A 16,888-nucleotide genomic window follows, 5' to 3' on the forward strand; every position below is an offset into this window, starting at 1 on the left:
TTCCATAGCGACAGAGGTACAATAGACCCTTGACATTCTCAAGGGATACAGCCTAGCCCTTGAGTCTATGGATTAGAGAGACCACATCATTTTCCCCATAACATACACTAAAATATGGCTGGGAACTGTAATGAGTGCCTAGCAGGGGCACAATCCCCAACTCCTAGCTGTCCCAGTGCCCTCCCAGTACCAGTCTCAACCCTTGCAGGTCAGCATATCATGGTAGATCATGGTCAGGACAGCAGACACAACTTTATCCTAAACCTGAAATGCCAGTGTCTGCCACAGCAGGAGCTGGGAAGACATTCTGGTTAAGTATAACAGAGTAAACACATCCAGGAGTCTCCCTGCTCCCTCCCAAGCCACACTGAAACGAGAGCAAAGGGGGGGCAGGGAGGGGAAGCAAAGCTAATGAGCAGCTTCCGTGCGTTATGGAAACTGAGGAGAGTACACTGCCGTGGAAGAGAACAAAAAGCCTGTTAGAGGGGTGCAGGGAAGGCAGAAAGGAGGGATGGATGGCCTGGCTACTCCTGCCACAGAGCCACACAAAGGCTCAGAACTCCATGGCCCTAAAACAATGGTTATGGAACAGTGACATCCTAGGTCACCTAACTACATCTTACCCTGTGACTGTCCCGCCCTTACCCCCAAAACACCCTAGAGAAAACTCTGTTTCCCAGATACGTTGTGGTGATTTGGATAGGAATTTCCCCATATAGACTCCTGTGTTTGAATGCTTGACCTACAGGGAATGGTATTATTAGGAGGTGTGGCCTTGTTGGAGTAGGTGTGGCCTTGTTGGAGGAGGTGTGTCACTGTGGGGGGATGGGCTTTGAGGTGTCCTATGCTCAGGCTATACCCAGTGTGGCTCCCTTCTGCTACCTGTGGATCAAGATGTAGAACTCCCAGCTCCTCCAGCGCCATGTCTGCCTGCACGCTGCCATGCTTCCCACCATGATGATAATGGACCTCTGAACCTGTAAGTCAGCCCCAATGAAATGTTTTCTTTCATAAGAGTTGCCTTAGTCATGGTGTCTCTTCACAGCAATGAAACCCTGAAACACTGACCAAGAAGTGACTCTACTTGGAGACCTGAGCACAAATACAAAAGGCAAGCTTGAGAAATGGAGAGTTGCCAACAGCTTGCAGGCAACATGAAGAGTTCTTTGCCTTCCCCTTCCCCCTGCTTCTCCAGCAGCTCTGGGGTGCTGCTGATGGGAATGTGGGTGTTGAGCTCTCTCAAGGTGACATCTGCTAGTTCACAGCTCTCCTTGGGCATGTGGATTGTTTTAAATCTGCCTTTCAAGGCCTCTCTCAAAAAATGCAAACCATTGGCTTTGGCCAATGGTTTTTGAACCACAAGATTCTAAAAGAAAATTTCTAATATTGGGGGAAAAGGTAAGACAAATAAAAAGTAATATGAAGAAATCAAAGATGGTGAAAGGTGTAGGGGCCAACAGGCTGCCAAGCCACCATAGGTGATATCCTCCAAGGAGATATTATAATAAGATATAAGATATAAGATATTATAATAAGGAGATATAATAAGAGCACGGGATGCTTTTTAAAGTTAAGGACTAGCTCAGACTCCATAAAATTCATCTTACTATTACACACAATTTAGTGGGTTCTTGTGGATTCACAAAGCTGTGCACCCATCACCCCTAATTCTAGGATATTTTCATGACCCTCCCCAGGAAACCCTGTACCTATTAATAGGCACTTACTCCCCCATCCCTGGCAACTACTAACTCCTTTCTGTATCTATAGAGCAGCCCGCCCTGACGTCTTATATAAGTAGAATCATTTAGTGTATAGCTTTTCATGTCTGGCTTCTTGCACTGATGTACAGCGTTCAAGGTTCCATCTTGCTGCACACATTGTTACTTCGTCCCTGATGTGATTGGATAGCAATACTGCAATGCATGGATATATCTTATTCTATTTGTTATACATTACATTTTAATCCATGCTGGTAGGTATTTAAGGTTGGATGAAAAAGAAGAAGAGGAAGAAGAATGAGTTCTTGGAAATTTAAAATTTATTTTCTGTCTGGGTGTGGTGGCTCATACCTGGATCCCCACATATGGGGCAAAACAGGAGGGTCAAATGTTCCAGGCCAGCCTGGGCTACATATCAAGACTCTTTCCTAATACACCACGGTCATTGTTGCATTCTGTAAGTCCAGAATTTGGGAAGCTAAGGCAGGAGGCTTGCTTGAATCCAGGAGTTTGAGAACCAGCCTGAGTAACATGTCAAAACCCTGCCTCGAATTTCACAATCTCGAGGATAAATTTAAGATTCTGTAAATCTCTAGTAAGACAAAGACAGGCTTTGGGGTACAGCAGACTGCTCAGCAGCTACCCTGGCAGCAAGCAGACGATGGAACAGTACATTTAGAAATACTGGGAGCAGGTCGTTTCGATGTTGAATTCTACCAAAATGTCAGCCATGCAGATTGAAAGATGTGTAAGCATGCAAAGTTTCAAGAAACTTTTTTTTTTTTTTTTTTCAAAGCAACAGGAAGGGGCTGGGAAGATGGCTCAACAATTAAGGACACTTACTGCTTTTGTATTATGCCAAGTTTTTGCATGGCTGTAGGGATTGACCTGACAGGCAGGAAGGAGTGAAGAAAAGACAACTCCACACAAAAGCTGGGACTGGGTGGTCTGGACTCTCTGACGGAGAAGCCTCAGCACCCTGGAAACTCTGCCTGTGTATTATGTGGAGAGGCAGGGTTATTGCATAAAACTGAATCAAGGGGGCAGGGTTTATTTATTGATGAGCTAAATCAAGGAAGCAGATTTAGCTAATCTCAATAGGAGCCGTCTCTTTAGGGGAACTGTGTGTCTTGGTGTGGGGCAGAGAAAGCTATCTATGGTTGGACATTTTTTTGCACATTGCCAGCATTTGTACATGGATCCCAAGGGAAAGCTTTGTCAAGCCTCAGAGCTTCCCCGGGGAGGGTCTCAAGAAACTGAGGCATTGGATTCCTTGACATGGCTATGCCCATGTCAACAATACAACAATATACCATGTCACTCAGAACTTCATCTCTGCTGGCCTGTCTCTGTTTCCCACAGCTCAGGATCTGGGTTTGCTTCACAGCACCTACATGGCAGCTTATAGTCAGTCATCTCTAACTCCAATTCCGGGAGTCTTGACTCCCTCTTCAGGCCTCTTAGAGCATGTGGTGCACATACGTGCCTGCAAGCCAAAACACTCATACACAGGAAATTAAAATGAATAATTTTCAAAAGCAACTGGAAGATGTACTATATCAAAAAACAAGGTTAAAAAAAAAAAAGATGGCGTGAGATGAGGAGAGACAAAAAATGTTTATCACCACAGGAAAAAGCTGTCAAGACAGTGTTGGAGTATAAGAACAGTTAGCCCCAGAAGGGGATGCGGAGCATAGTTTAAATGTCCTCCATGTTTTTTTGTGTTTTCTCATTTTTCAATAATAATGTTATAGCGTACCTACCAATGGGTGTGATTTGTCACATGCAGATACAGAGAGCCAGAGGGCAGGAGAAGAAACAGAAATATCAGAAGCTAAGAGGAGATGGGTAGCTCTAAAGCCATTGTACCCAAAGCCAGCATCCTAGATTGCAGGTGCCTGAGCAACATGTCACAGCCATAAGCCACCTCTGCCCATCTGCCCTGCTGGATAAAAGGCTTCCTCAGGACAGACACTGGATCCTGTTTAGCTTATATACTGTCTCTGTCTTGCAGACAGAAGGTAGCAGGTCGTGAAATGGATGCACAGTGAGAAAGAGGAGAGTGTCCATGTAAGGTATGAGGGGTTAAGGACACAGACTCTGAGACTAGGCTGTGAAGATTCAAATCCCAGCTTTAGCTGCACGACCCTGTCTCTTTACATTCTTGCCTACAAATGGGGGTAAATGCACCACGGACGGGATGCAAGAGTCTATGCTAAGTACTTAGAACAGCTCCTGGTGGGGCCCCAGTATAGGGGCCAGTTTATCATTACTTCATGGCGGAGGAGTGGAGCCCAGAGAGGTGTAAGCATCCCTGACATATAGAATTCAGTTGAGAGGCATTGTGCTTTCATCCTGTCCATGAGTCGCAGACGCTGACTTCCGGGCATGTGCTTCCGGGGGCGGCAGGGCGCAAACCTGGCCCCGCCATTTCTTCCATTGGCAAGTAGAATGAGGCAGATGCAGGTCTTTGCTTCAAATGCACCGACCAGGGGCTGGAGAGATGGCTCAGTCAGTGGTTAAGAGCACTGACTATTCTTCCAGAGGTCCTGAGTTCAATTCCCAGCAACCACGTGGTGGCTCACAACCATCTGTAATGGGATCCAATGCCCTCTTCTGGTGTGTCTGAAGACAGCGACAGTGTACTCATATACATAAAAACAAATAAATCTTTTAAAAGTAAAAGCACTGAGGCTCAGCTTACCTTGCCTAGGGGTCAGAGCTGCCCAAGGAACAAGCCCTAAGGAGGGAGTAGAATTCGGAGATTCGCCTCCAAGCCAGCTGACTCCAGAAAAGGGGATAGTGGCTCTGGTCAGACACTGCCCTGAGACAGCTTCACATCTGAATCACCTACTTGGAGCTAGTTCCCTCGTAGGTCTCTGGATCCCACCCTCCAAGCAGCAGGAAGCCCCATGAAGGAGCATGGGGTTTGCACCCTAGCAGGGCTCTGTGGTTCTTGGGCATACTCTGCCTTTGTTTTGCTGTTTGTTTTCTTTTTGAGACAAGGTCTCATGTAGCCCAGGCTAACCTTTGTAGCCAAGGATAGCCTAGAATTGCTAATCTTCCTGCCTTGGGTTTGTGAATGCTTAATTATAGGCTTTTTTGTTCAGCAAGGGGGCTGCCATCTAGCCCTGGGAGGTGTGGCTCTCCAGCAGGAAACAGCCACCATTTATCCAGTCCCTACTCACATAGATCACTTTTTGACATCTCTAAGGAATTTCTACTCTAATTGTACAGAAGAGGAAACTGAGATCGGGGCAATTAACTTGCCAGACATGGAACACAATGAGACAAAGCTGAACCAGCCCTTTGCTCTCCCACAGTGCCCACACACCCACTCATAGACGGGAGAAGAGGGTGAGTGACAGGACATCAGAGAGGGTCCCAGTGCCTGCCTGCCTTTCCCTCCCTCTCTTTCCGCTTCTGTGAGGTTCTTCAGGTGTGCAGTCACTGTTTTGACAGACCTTGAAGCAGTCCACCACCTTTTCCTTTCCTTCTTTGCAGCCTCCTATTGTCTCCCTAATTAAGGACGACTTGAGAAATCCCCCCTGTGAGATGTGCTGCTTGGCAGTATGCCAACCCCCTGCTGGGGAAGGCAGCAGCAGGCACCTGGTACCAGGGCACATGGAGACACCTGAGCACTAGTAGGGGGCCAGCTGGAGAGGGGGAACAGAAAGAGGGAGGTGGCACAGGGCAGGACAGGGTAGGGTAGGCTGGCAGTGGTGCCTGTCCAGCCACACAGCTGGGGGGAGGGGCTCTCTCCTCAGTTACTCAGTTTGCATCCCAAACCTTTCCTCATTAGTTCCCAGGCTGGAAAGGTTTGGGGGTGCAGGACTTCAGTGCTAACACTGGAAGGTAGAAACAAGGTGGTCACCTCCTCTCTGATCCTTCATCATTACAGTCTCATAAGTCTCTTCTTCCAAGAGGCGGCCGAAGTACCGGGTACCACATCCCTGTTAGCCTAGCTCAGGTTTCTATTGCCGCCATGATATGTCACCAGTGGTAATGGCTTCAAGCCTCACACATGAGTATTGTCTCATGGTCCTGCCCCTCACAGGTCCAGCTGTGTGACCCCCTGTTTCCTCAGGTTTAGGCTACAAAAGGCCAAACCACGGTGTCAGGCAAACCATGGAGATCTGCTCTACCCTCTACCTGTGTGGTTGATAACATCAGGTCCTATTGTAGGGCTGTGGTGGTTTGAATCTGCCTGCCCCAGGGAGTGGCACTATTTGGAGGTGTGGCCTTGTGGGAGTAGGTGTGGCCTTGTTGGAAGTGTGTCACTGTGGGCATGACCTTTAAGACCCTCATCCTAGCCATGTTGGGAGCCAATCTTCCCCTAGCGACCTTCAGATGAAGATGTAGACCTCTCAGCTCCTCCAACACTATACCTCCCTGGACGCTGCCCTGTTGATAATGGACTAAACCTCTGAGCCTGTAAGCCAGCCCCAAATAAATGTTGTCTTTTATAAGAGTTGCCTTGATCATGGTGTCTCCTCACATCAGTAAAACCCTAACGAAGTCAAGGACCAACATTGTTTCTATGCTGGCCATCAGCCCAGAGCACCCTCAGCCCCCAGAGGCTCTCTGCTGCCTTTTGAACAGCTTCCTGTACCTCAGAAGCAGTGATACATACATCAAATCTCAAAGTGCTAGCACTCTTCTGCTTCTAGCTGAAGAAAGACCCTCCTCTAGAGGACTCATCTGCCTGGCCCAGGGATCGGGCGTTATTCAGAGGTGTGGCCTTGGTAGAGTAGGTGTGGCCTCAGACACAGCTTGGAGCTGTCCCACTCTCTAACCTTAAAGTCTTTTGCCATGTAAGGAAGCAGGGTCACCAGGTTTCATAATGGAGGTCTTTGGAGGACTCGTCTGCCTACAAAGTGGCTTCTGAGCTCTTATCACCTTTGTCACACACAACGCCCTCATCCCATGTCACTCCCATGAGCCCAGTATTTGTAGTGTGCATAGCAATGTCCCCTTAGTGCTTGGAGCATAGTGGGCTGTTAGGTGTAGTAAGTGAAGGAACATTCTGGTGGCCATTAAATCCCCAAAGGAAACAGAAATAGCTGGCAAACCCAAGGAGGGTTCCTAGGGCCCAGAGTCGTTCGTCTAGTCTGATGGCAGGTGGTGTCATACAGACCAAAGCTCCCTCCAGCCCTGGCACTGCGTGAGGTCCTCTAAGGACAGAAAATCACTGCTAGTGACTACATTAGGGAGTGCTGTCCAGGTGGAGGCAGGGTCTGCCTCCCTCCACTGGGTTCAAAGACAGTCCACCTGGGATTTCAAACAATTAATTTCCCCAATCTGCAAAACGATCAGCTTCTGAGGAAAAACAATTAGCCCGCTGCAAATTGTAATTGTCATCTCGCTCCTGATTTTAATTTCGACTAATGAGGGCTAAGTGATTCAGGCTGCCTCTGACTTCCACTGTCCCCAGGCCTAGGCCCTTACCTGTCAGTGGTTATTTAACCCTCAGTTGCCCACCCTGCTGCTGGGGCTGAGGGACCTTTTAGAGCTGGCACGGTGCCCAGGGTGGGTACAGCGGGAAGAGGAAAAGGAAGAGAGTCTCTGGCCCACAGGGAAGCTGCCTGTTTACAAGGCTCATAGGTAATCAAGGTTTTATTGAATGGAATTGACTACGGGCTTGAGCCTTGTCACAGCCAGTTACCTCTAGCCCTGCAGTCTCTGGGGGCCTGCTTCCAGAACATCTGTCAGATTCCCTCTTGCCAGAGTGTCTCTCTACTTGGTCTTGCCCCCACCACCACCCCGCCTTGACACAGCAGCTGAGGAAATACATAAGTGTTCACATCTGCCAGCTATTGGGGTCAGTTAGGAAGTGACCTTGGTCTGATAAGTTGTTTTTTTTTTTTTTAAAGATTTGTTTATTTTTTATTTATATAAGTACACCGCAGCTGTCTTCAGACACACACTAGAAGAGTGCATTGGATCCCATTACAGATAGTTGTAAACCACATTACATGTGGTTGCTGGGAACTGAACTCAGGACCTCTGGAAGAGCAGTCAGTGCTCTTAACCACTGAGCCATCTCTCCTGTCCAGGTCTGATGAGCTTAACCCTAATTCCTGATAAACAAATCAAGGTCCAGAAAGAGAGAGGGACTTGGTCAAGATCAGAACTCTGTAGGACCCCGGAGCTCTCCCTGCTGTTTGTCAATGCTTACAGAACCTCCTCTCCCCTGTGACTTCTTAAAATGCTTGCTTATGATCCACACCCACAATGCCTGCTGCATCCAAGGCTGCAAGGAAGGAAGGGAGAACCATCTTCCTGGTCCACACATTCTTCTGCCTTGACCCATCCCTCACCTGCACTCAGCCTCTCGTCTGACTAGGTTGGCTTGATTTATTTATCCATCTACCCATCAGTCTAGTCGTGCAGTCGTTCTATACTGCAGCTGTGTGCTGAGAGAAACATGTCACATTCTGGGGATGAAAAGATTAATTCCCTCATCTGCCCTTCAACCTCCCTGATATCCTCTAGTTATGGAGCCATCCAGCCCAGAGCCCCAGCTCTTGGGAGGTAGTCACTGGCATGATTGTCCCCCTGGATTCTTAACAGCAGCAGGGAGAGGATTGCACTGTCCCCCAGCTTCTGCTCCTTACAGCAGAGGGAACCACTTGCCGACCCCTCCCAATCCCTGTAGCTTGAGGACATGTTTGGAATAGGAATCCTGAGGGCTGACGTTCATCTGCTCTGTGACCATCAACAAATCCTGTCCTCTGATCTCTTCCAACTTGAAGGCAGGGCCTTGGCTCTGAAGCTTGCACCAGGCTGTGAATGATCCTGGAAGAAGCTCACCCTACCCAGCCAGCTGCCTTTCACATGCTAGTGGAGCCAGCAGAGATAGGCCAGGGTCCTACTTTGCTCAGAGAGGTGGAGATCTAGGCCTGAGACCACCATGAATAACACTGAATGCCTGAACTTCAGTTCCTCGTCTGAAAAGTGAGGATGGTAGGGCCCAACTGCGTGGTAACAAGTAGGCCTGGACCCCATGAGTCTATCCTGCAGGGCAGACAGGGCCATGTAACTGGTTAAGGGTGGATGCTCTAACCAGAGGTTCTGCAGGGCTAGAACTTGCATTGATCTGGACATAGGGAAAGGAAAGAATGTCCTGTTTGCCTTCCTGGGAAGCCTAGGACAGAGGATGTGTCAGGCTTCTTCCAGCTCTACTATGTTGGAGTCTGCAGTAAGACCCATGACAGTGAGGGAAGCCTATAGCTGGCCTTCTTCACCTGTGGCCTGCCCAGGTACCTCTCTCTCTGTGTCCCCACTGCCAACCCCTGACCCAGCCAGCCTTAGTCCTGTGCTCTTCCTGATGGCCCAGCTTTAGCTGAGTCCCCAAGTAATTAGTGGAGGTAGGATTCGAACCTAAGTCTCTAATCCACAGTCTATGTCCTCTAGAAATAGAATACAGCCTAGAGTGTAATACAGTGTACTGACAGTACTCGAATGAACACATTAAATAAGTAAATGGGAACAGGAGAAATTATTATCACTAAGCCTATATATAAAAATATTATTTCAGGGGCTAGAGCAGTGGCTCATCAGTTAAACACACACACACACGAGGGAGGAGGCTACTCTTGAAGAAGATCTGGGTTCTGTTCACAGTACCCATGTTGGGTATGTAGTTGCATGTACACCCAGCTCCATTTGGAGCCCCACAGTCACAGCTACTCAGAGGCCACCTGGGAGGTGAGGCTGTCACATCAGACAATTCAGGCCACTGTTCTTAGTGCTGTTCCTTTCTTCTTAGTCACGAGGTGACTCACTTCAAAAACCAAAGCCACTTCGCCTGGCCTGGGTTCCTCTGGACTCCAGACTGCCCTGCCTCTGCTGTTCTTCTTTGGACTCTCTGGGCATTGACTTCCTTTCCACTCACCTGCTCAGCTGCTCACTCCAGACCCCTCCCTCTTCCCATCCTTAGCTCTCCTGAAGAAAGACTTGTCCGATTTTTTTCCCCTTTATGTCATGAAACATACGAGGCACATGATCCTCATTTGCATTCAGGATGGACCTGAGGTTCCGGCCTGTTGAATGGCACCTCTATCAAAACATCACATTTAGAAATGTCAGAGCGGCTTTTTGAAAAGCCATCCGTCACTCTGAGGGTGGCTGACAGACGCAATGACAGGGTGGTGTATCTAATGCACTGTGGAACGCATCTTTTACAATTGCATAGTATTTTATTTATTCAATGCGCCGTGAAATCTCCTGAAGGAAATGAGTGATTAACCCCACAGGCCCAGCCCCCAAGGGCCTTCTGCAGGCCTTTGCTTCTAGCCTTTGCCACTTCCTCATCCCTTTGCTGTCTTCTGGTCAATATAGGCCAGTTCAAAGCACCTCCACAGCGCCTCCAGTCTCGCTGACAGCCAGCCACTCCCTGGGCAGCCCTGACACCCACACAGGGAGTATATGAGTGTTTCTGGGACCCTGCTGGGGATCTAAGAGTGGCCTGCCTGGATCCTGGCTAGACCACAGCTCACTCATACAGGAAGGACATCCACCATGTTTCTAGCTGCTCTCCCTTTCCCTCCTTTCCTCCTGCTTTCCAGTACACTCCCCATGTACAGCTCCCTGGCTGTGGCTCTCCATCCCTATTCCTCTTAACTTCAATGGAAACAACAGCGTTTGTTTGTTCATTTGTTTGTCTGTCTGTTTGTTTTAAGGAATATTCAGTTAAGAACTAAAGAAAAACAGCAACATACATATAAAAAGGGGAAAAGCCAAAAACTGAAGTAAGTTCTGAAAGCTTCAGATCACATATTTCTTACCAAAAATAAAAGGCACCAAGTCCCTGGGGAGATAGGCTCGTTGGATCCCAGCAGATTGGTCCCAGCCCTTCCTCTCTCTCCCATGTCTGAGGTGCTCCTCTTCTCTCACACAGAGGACGTCTTCCCTATTTCTTTCTCTGGTCCTCCTTCCATACAGTGGAGCGGCAAGTCAATAACTTGTCAGGGATGTCACCGAGTCGGAGAAGGAGCCATTCTGGAGCTTCTTGTCAGTTAAGAAGAGAGGACAACCCCTGCTTCAGGTGGTGTCACTTGTAGAGGACACCTTAGAAGCAGATGTTGGAACATACATGCTGCCATGCTATTCAGTTCCTCTGCAATTAAATCAACCAATTTCCCATACACACACCCCACACACATTATATATGTGTGTACATATATACGTACATTTATGTATACATTTACCTATCCATCCATCTATTCATCTACCCATCTATCCATCTAGTCACCCACCTACCCATCCGCATATCTATACCCATCCTATCTTATCCATTCTTGTCTTAGTTAGGGTTCCCATTGCTGTGATGAACCACCATGACCAAAGCAACTTGGGGACAAAGGGATTTATCTGGCCCACACTTCCACAGCATTGTTCATCACTGAAAGAAGTCAGGACACAAACTCAAACAGGGTAGGAACCTGGAGGCAGGAGCTGATATAGATGCCATGGAGGGATGCTGCTTACTGGCTTGCTCCCCATGGCTCACTCAGCCTGTTTTCCTGTTGAACCCAGAACGACCAGCCCAGAGATAGCACCACCCACAATGTGCTGGGTCCTCTCTCATCAATCACTAATTAAGAAAATGCCCTACAAACCTGTCTACAACCTGATCTTATAGAAGCGTTTTCTTAATTGAGGTTCCCTTCTCTCAGATGATTTTAACTTGTATCAAGTTGACATAAAACTATCCAGCACACATACATCCAGCATGCATGCTTACATATCTAAATATACATGCACACATTTACCCATCTATACCCATGCATTTGCCCACTCATCCATCCACCACACATCCACCTATTTACCCTCCCATGTATCCATCCATCCATCCATCCATCCATCCACCCATACACCTATCACGCCTCCCACCAATCCATACACACATCTACTCATCCATCCATACACTTGTATAAGTAGCTTTTCTTGTTACTGTGACAAAAGCACCCGACAGAACAGTTTAAGGGAGGAAGGGTTTATTTTGGCTCACAGTTCAAACTACAGTCCATTATAGTGGGACAGTCACAGCAACAAGAGCTTCAGGCAGCTGGTTACACTGTGTCTGGAAGTTACACTGTGAGTCAGGAAGCAAAGAGAAATGAATGCTGAGGTTCAATTAGATTTCTCCTTTTTATGAAGTCTGGCACCCCAGTCCTTGAAATGGTGTTACCCATGTTTAGGATGAGTCTTCCCACATCAATTAATCTAGATAATCCTTCATAGAAATGTCCAGGGGCTGTCTCTTCAGTGACCCTAGATCCTGTCAAGTTGACAATCACTGTTAACAATCATATCATCTACCCTTTCATCCACCCACCCTCAAACCCATCTATCCATCCACCCACCCTCAAACCCATCTATCCATCCACCCACCCTCAAACCCATCTATCCATCCACCCACCCTCAAACTCACCTATCCATCCACCCACCCTCAAACTCACCTATCCATCCACCCACCCTCAAACCAATCTATCCACCCACCCTCAAACCCACCTATCCATCCACCCATCCTCAAACCCACCTATCCATCCACCCACCCTCAAACCCATCTATCCATCCACCCACCCTCAAACCCATCTATCCATCCACCCACCCTCAAACCCACCTATCCATCCCCACACCCTCAAACCCACCTATCCATCCACCCACCCTCAAACCCATCTATCCATCCCCACACCATCAAACCCATCTATCCATCCACCCACCCTCAAACCCATCTATCCATCCCCACACCATCAAACCCATCTATCCATCTACCCACCCTCAAACCCATCTATCCATCCCCACACCATCAAACCCATCTATCCATCCACCCACCCTCAAACCCATCTATCCATCCCCACACCATCAAACCCATCTATCCATCCACCCACCCTCAAACCCATCTATCCATCCCCACACCATCAAACCCACCTATCCATCCACCCACCCTCAAACCCATCTATCCATCCCCACACCATCAAACCCATCTATCCATCCACCCACCCTCAAACCCATCTATCCATCCCCACACCATCAAACCCATCTATCCATCTACCCACCCTCAAACCCATCTATCCATCCCCACACCATCAAACCCATCTATCCATCCACCCACCCTCAAACCCATCTATCCATCCACCCACCTTCAAACCCATCTATCCATCCACCCACCCTCAAACCCATCTATCCATCCACCTACCAACCCATCAATTTGTGCATTCTTATACCTATCATCTGTGGTCTATGAAAGAGAAATAGCAGGAACACAAACCACACAGATACAGTGTTTCAGTGTGAGCCTCCCCCACCCCCCACACTCCTATGGAGACTGTGCTGCAATTTCTGGCTCTAGTTTTAGCTGTGTGGCTTCTCAGATGGCTCTTGAGCAGTAAGTCACCTTGGTTCCTTCATCAATCTGTAACTGCAGGATGTCAGTCTCAGAGGGAGATGAGCCCACGAGTGAGTTCTCATGCATGTGCAGCCCTTCCTCGTCCCCATCCTGCCTTTTTGCTGCATAGGTGCAAGGGCTGATACCTGAGCTATGGTGGCTCTCTGCCTTGGCATGGAGTAGAGAATTGCAGACTCCAAGTGGCTACACCTCCAGTTGAGCAGACCTGGCCCCCATACCTTGTCTACACACAGGGCCAGGTTTGCTCTGGTAAGAACCAAGTGAGAGAGGAACTGTTCCCTTAACAAAAGCTTCCATCAAAGTGTACCCCCATAATCTGTTCCACCTAACACAAACCAATGAACAGTGCCCAGCCCCTGCTCCAAGGAGCTCAGCCTAGGGGAGGCAGCTAAGGTTGCTAGGGAACCAGCTCCTGCTAGGTTGGGCCGGCACTATGGCAGCAGGGAAGATGACAAGGGAGATAGATGGTAAGAGCCAAACAACTAAGACTTCCCTGAGCAGACAAGAAAATTCCAGAAGGACAGATTTAAAGACTTGGAAGCACAAAGGAGAGCTCCAGATCCTGTGAGTACAGAGACGGATGGAGGTGGTGGCAGGACTGGAGGAGGATCTGCCCTAGTCACCAAAGAGATTAGCACCTCTCATGAGGACAGAGGGAAGAGAGAGAAGAGAGCCCAGACAGAAAGAGAGACAGAAGGGAGCCCAGATGGCTGCTGTGGGATGTCGGGGAGTGGCTCCAGGGACAGCTTCGTGGGGAAGCCAAGAGGACTGGTGGGCTCCAGCCAGAAGCACAGGGCGAGTACCTCTGCCTACCACTTCCACACAACCAAGTGGTCACCCCACTAGGGCCCCCTTTCCCTTATACTTCATTGGAGCTACCAGAATGATCATGTGATCATGAATGGAAAAGAGAGAGAGAGAGAGAGAGAGAGAGAGAGAGAGAGAGAGAGAGCATGACACTCCTAGGGATGAGTGGAGGAGAAACTTTATTGTTAGGTATGAGGGACAACATAGCTAGAAGCATCTGGGAGAGTCTAGAGTGAACATGACCAGCAAACTGAATGGGTCATTGTAAGGAACTGGGGGACAAAGGGGAGCCAGAAGCTCAGGGGCCTAGAGAATAGGAACCAGGAACAGCAGCCAAGAGGCAAAGAGGCCAAGAGATCCAGCATGCACTCACACACACACGCACACACACACACACCTTCCCTTATATAAGGAAGAGAACGTTGGGGAAAGGGCCAGCCCAGTCTCTGGGCTGAAAAGTTTAGGGTAGGCAGTGGGGTATGCCAGCTAGGATATCTCCAGAACAAGTACTGGTGAGGCTGAGGAAAGCTGGCTGACAGCGCCCGCTTTGATATGTTAATAGGCACCTCAGTTAGCTGCTTGTCCCAGATTTGAGACCTAACATAGTAATTCCAGGTCCCTACCCATGCCGACTGGAAAAGAGACCTCACTTGTTGAATACCTGCCTTGCCTTATGCCAGACTCTCTGTCATGATGAGTCTACTTAACACTTAAGACAGTGTGAAGTACCGTTCTCATTTCATGATCTAGAAACTGACGCTTGGAACGGTTATGTCATTTGTTCAAGGTTATAGACCTAGAAAGATGTCAGGGCAGGATTTGGACACAAGTCTTTGATGTTTTGGAGGCTGTGTTCTCTTTCGCCATGCAGTGAAATGCATTTGGTTCCCAGCTTCCCAAACCTGATCTCCTTCTAGCCTCTAGGATTCTGGAAGAATTTATATGACACTGGGGCTGTTTTCATCATTAAAGGCTGTCAGCATGGTGACAGGGAACAGTAGATATGGAGCTGTCACAGCTGGGGGAAAAATGAGGCACCAAGGAAGGCACTCCATCACTGCCTGTGTGGTAGAGGAGTCCAGCGCTTGCTCCACACAGGGTCTGCAAACTGCCACAGTGTCATCTTCATTCAGGCCCTACTTGCTTCCAGCAGGTAGAAAAAAAGCTGTGTCCATAGCAAGAGGCTTGCCAGCATCCGGAATCAAGCAGAGAGCAAAATAGGGGACAGAGCAGCTGCTGAGAACCTCACCAAAACTGAACCCTGAGGCTACCTAATTTTTACCTAGCCCTGCCCTGACCTGGAATCTCCCACCATGGGCTCCCAAACTCAGAAAGCTTTTGAATACCGGGAGCTCTGAAGGTGGGGCAAATTTATCATGAAGTCCATCTTCCTCTGACTCCTTCCTGCCCTAAAGTTCCTGGAAGTGAAGGAGAAGTGGCGCCCCAGGAAGCCCAGCTTCCAGTGTGGAGCAGGGAAGGGAGGGCACAACCTCCCTGAGAGCTTTACAATTGTTTTAACTTCTTGGGGTCCTTGTGTTTGTAACGGTGTGGGAAGGCACCAGGCAGTCAGAAATGGCCTCTGTGGCCGACAACCTGTCCAGTTTAGAGCCCTTCTGGATCCTGACTCAAAGGAAGGATGCAGGGCTCCCCCAGAAAAGGCTCTGCAGGAGAGCAGCTGTTACTGCAGTCTGGGACGTTTCCATCCTTCTCTGGTGGGAAGGACGTACATTTCTGATACAGTCACCTAATTACTTGTTTAAACCAGGCATTCCATGTGTAATGACTCCTGGCTGAGACCAGAGAAAGCCATCAGCTGTCCCCTGCAGGGCCAATGCCTGCAGGATGTGATCCCCACTGGCTGAGAGACACTGACAGACCTGCTTGAGCAAAGGCAGCTGGGAAGCTCTGGGAAGGGGCGTTTGAAGGTTGGGCTAACACTTTTTCCTCCCAGCCACCCAGATCCTCCTGGGCATGGATACAAGCAGACCCACAAGAAGTGGGCACCCAGAATCCTTTTTCAGCTGTGACGTGGCACTCAAAGGCAACTTGCAAGGCTGGTCCCTGGGCACCTGTGCTTCTCTCTCAACTAGAGACAAAGTCTGGCCATACCTAAGCCATTCTGGGCCCTGCTGTGGCTGTAAGCCAGTTGGTTGGTTGGTTGCCCAGAGTTTTGAGGTCTGGAGGAGAGGCACTGAAGATATAGAAGCTGTAGGGTGTTCATTATTAGGATTTTAATCATTATTACTGGGAGATCAGTCCCCTGGTTCATTCCCTGAGAACACATGCTGGCACTGCTCACATCAACACCCACATCAGATGGCTGTAACTCTAGGGGACCCAGTGCCCTCTCCTGGCTCAGAGGATGGACACACACACACAGAGTAAATTTTTTTTTTCAGATTTTATAAAGGCCCAATATACTATACGCTTTTAATACATGGCACCTATTAGCATTCAAGGTAGATAACTCGCATCCTCATTTTATAGACAAGGGAACTGCAGCTTGATAAGATTGACTGTGGTCTGGATTTCCACACAAACCAAACTGTCAAATACCCATATTTTCTGGGAAGACCTATGTGGTGCTGTGAACTGGCTCCCTCCCACTGAGCCAATTGGCTTTCCTTTGTCCTATCTCATAATTCACTTGGAGACTGCTCAGGGTGTCACTTGGTGCCCAAAGCTGTAGCACAAAAAAGCAACCCTGGACACCCCAGGGTCTCAAAGGCAGGGAAGGGGAAAAGAGAAGCATCTCGTAACAACAGGAGGCCTTGTAGCCAGGCCCCAGGGCTGCAGCTCTCGAGCATGCTGGGGAGAGGAAAAGGCATGTCTAGGAAGTGCTTTGCCGAGGCTTCCTGCGCTGCTGTAATTGGGTAGTTGTGCCACTAACCCAAGTGACGAAACATAATTTACAAGGTGTTGGCATTTGGACACAATTAGGTCA

At 48.7% G+C, this 16,888-nt stretch overlaps 1 protein-coding gene across 1 annotated transcript in view; it reads left to right on the top strand.

The window, feature by feature from the left end:
* Lrrn2 (leucine rich repeat neuronal 2) overlaps positions 1–16,888 on the top strand; it is a 40,778-nt gene that overhangs the window by 3,037 nt on the left and 20,853 nt on the right.

The sequence above is a fragment of the Arvicanthis niloticus genome, chromosome 10 (assembly GCF_011762505.2).
Source record: "Arvicanthis niloticus isolate mArvNil1 chromosome 10, mArvNil1.pat.X, whole genome shotgun sequence".
Classification (NCBI taxonomy): domain Eukaryota; kingdom Metazoa; phylum Chordata; class Mammalia; order Rodentia; family Muridae; genus Arvicanthis; species Arvicanthis niloticus.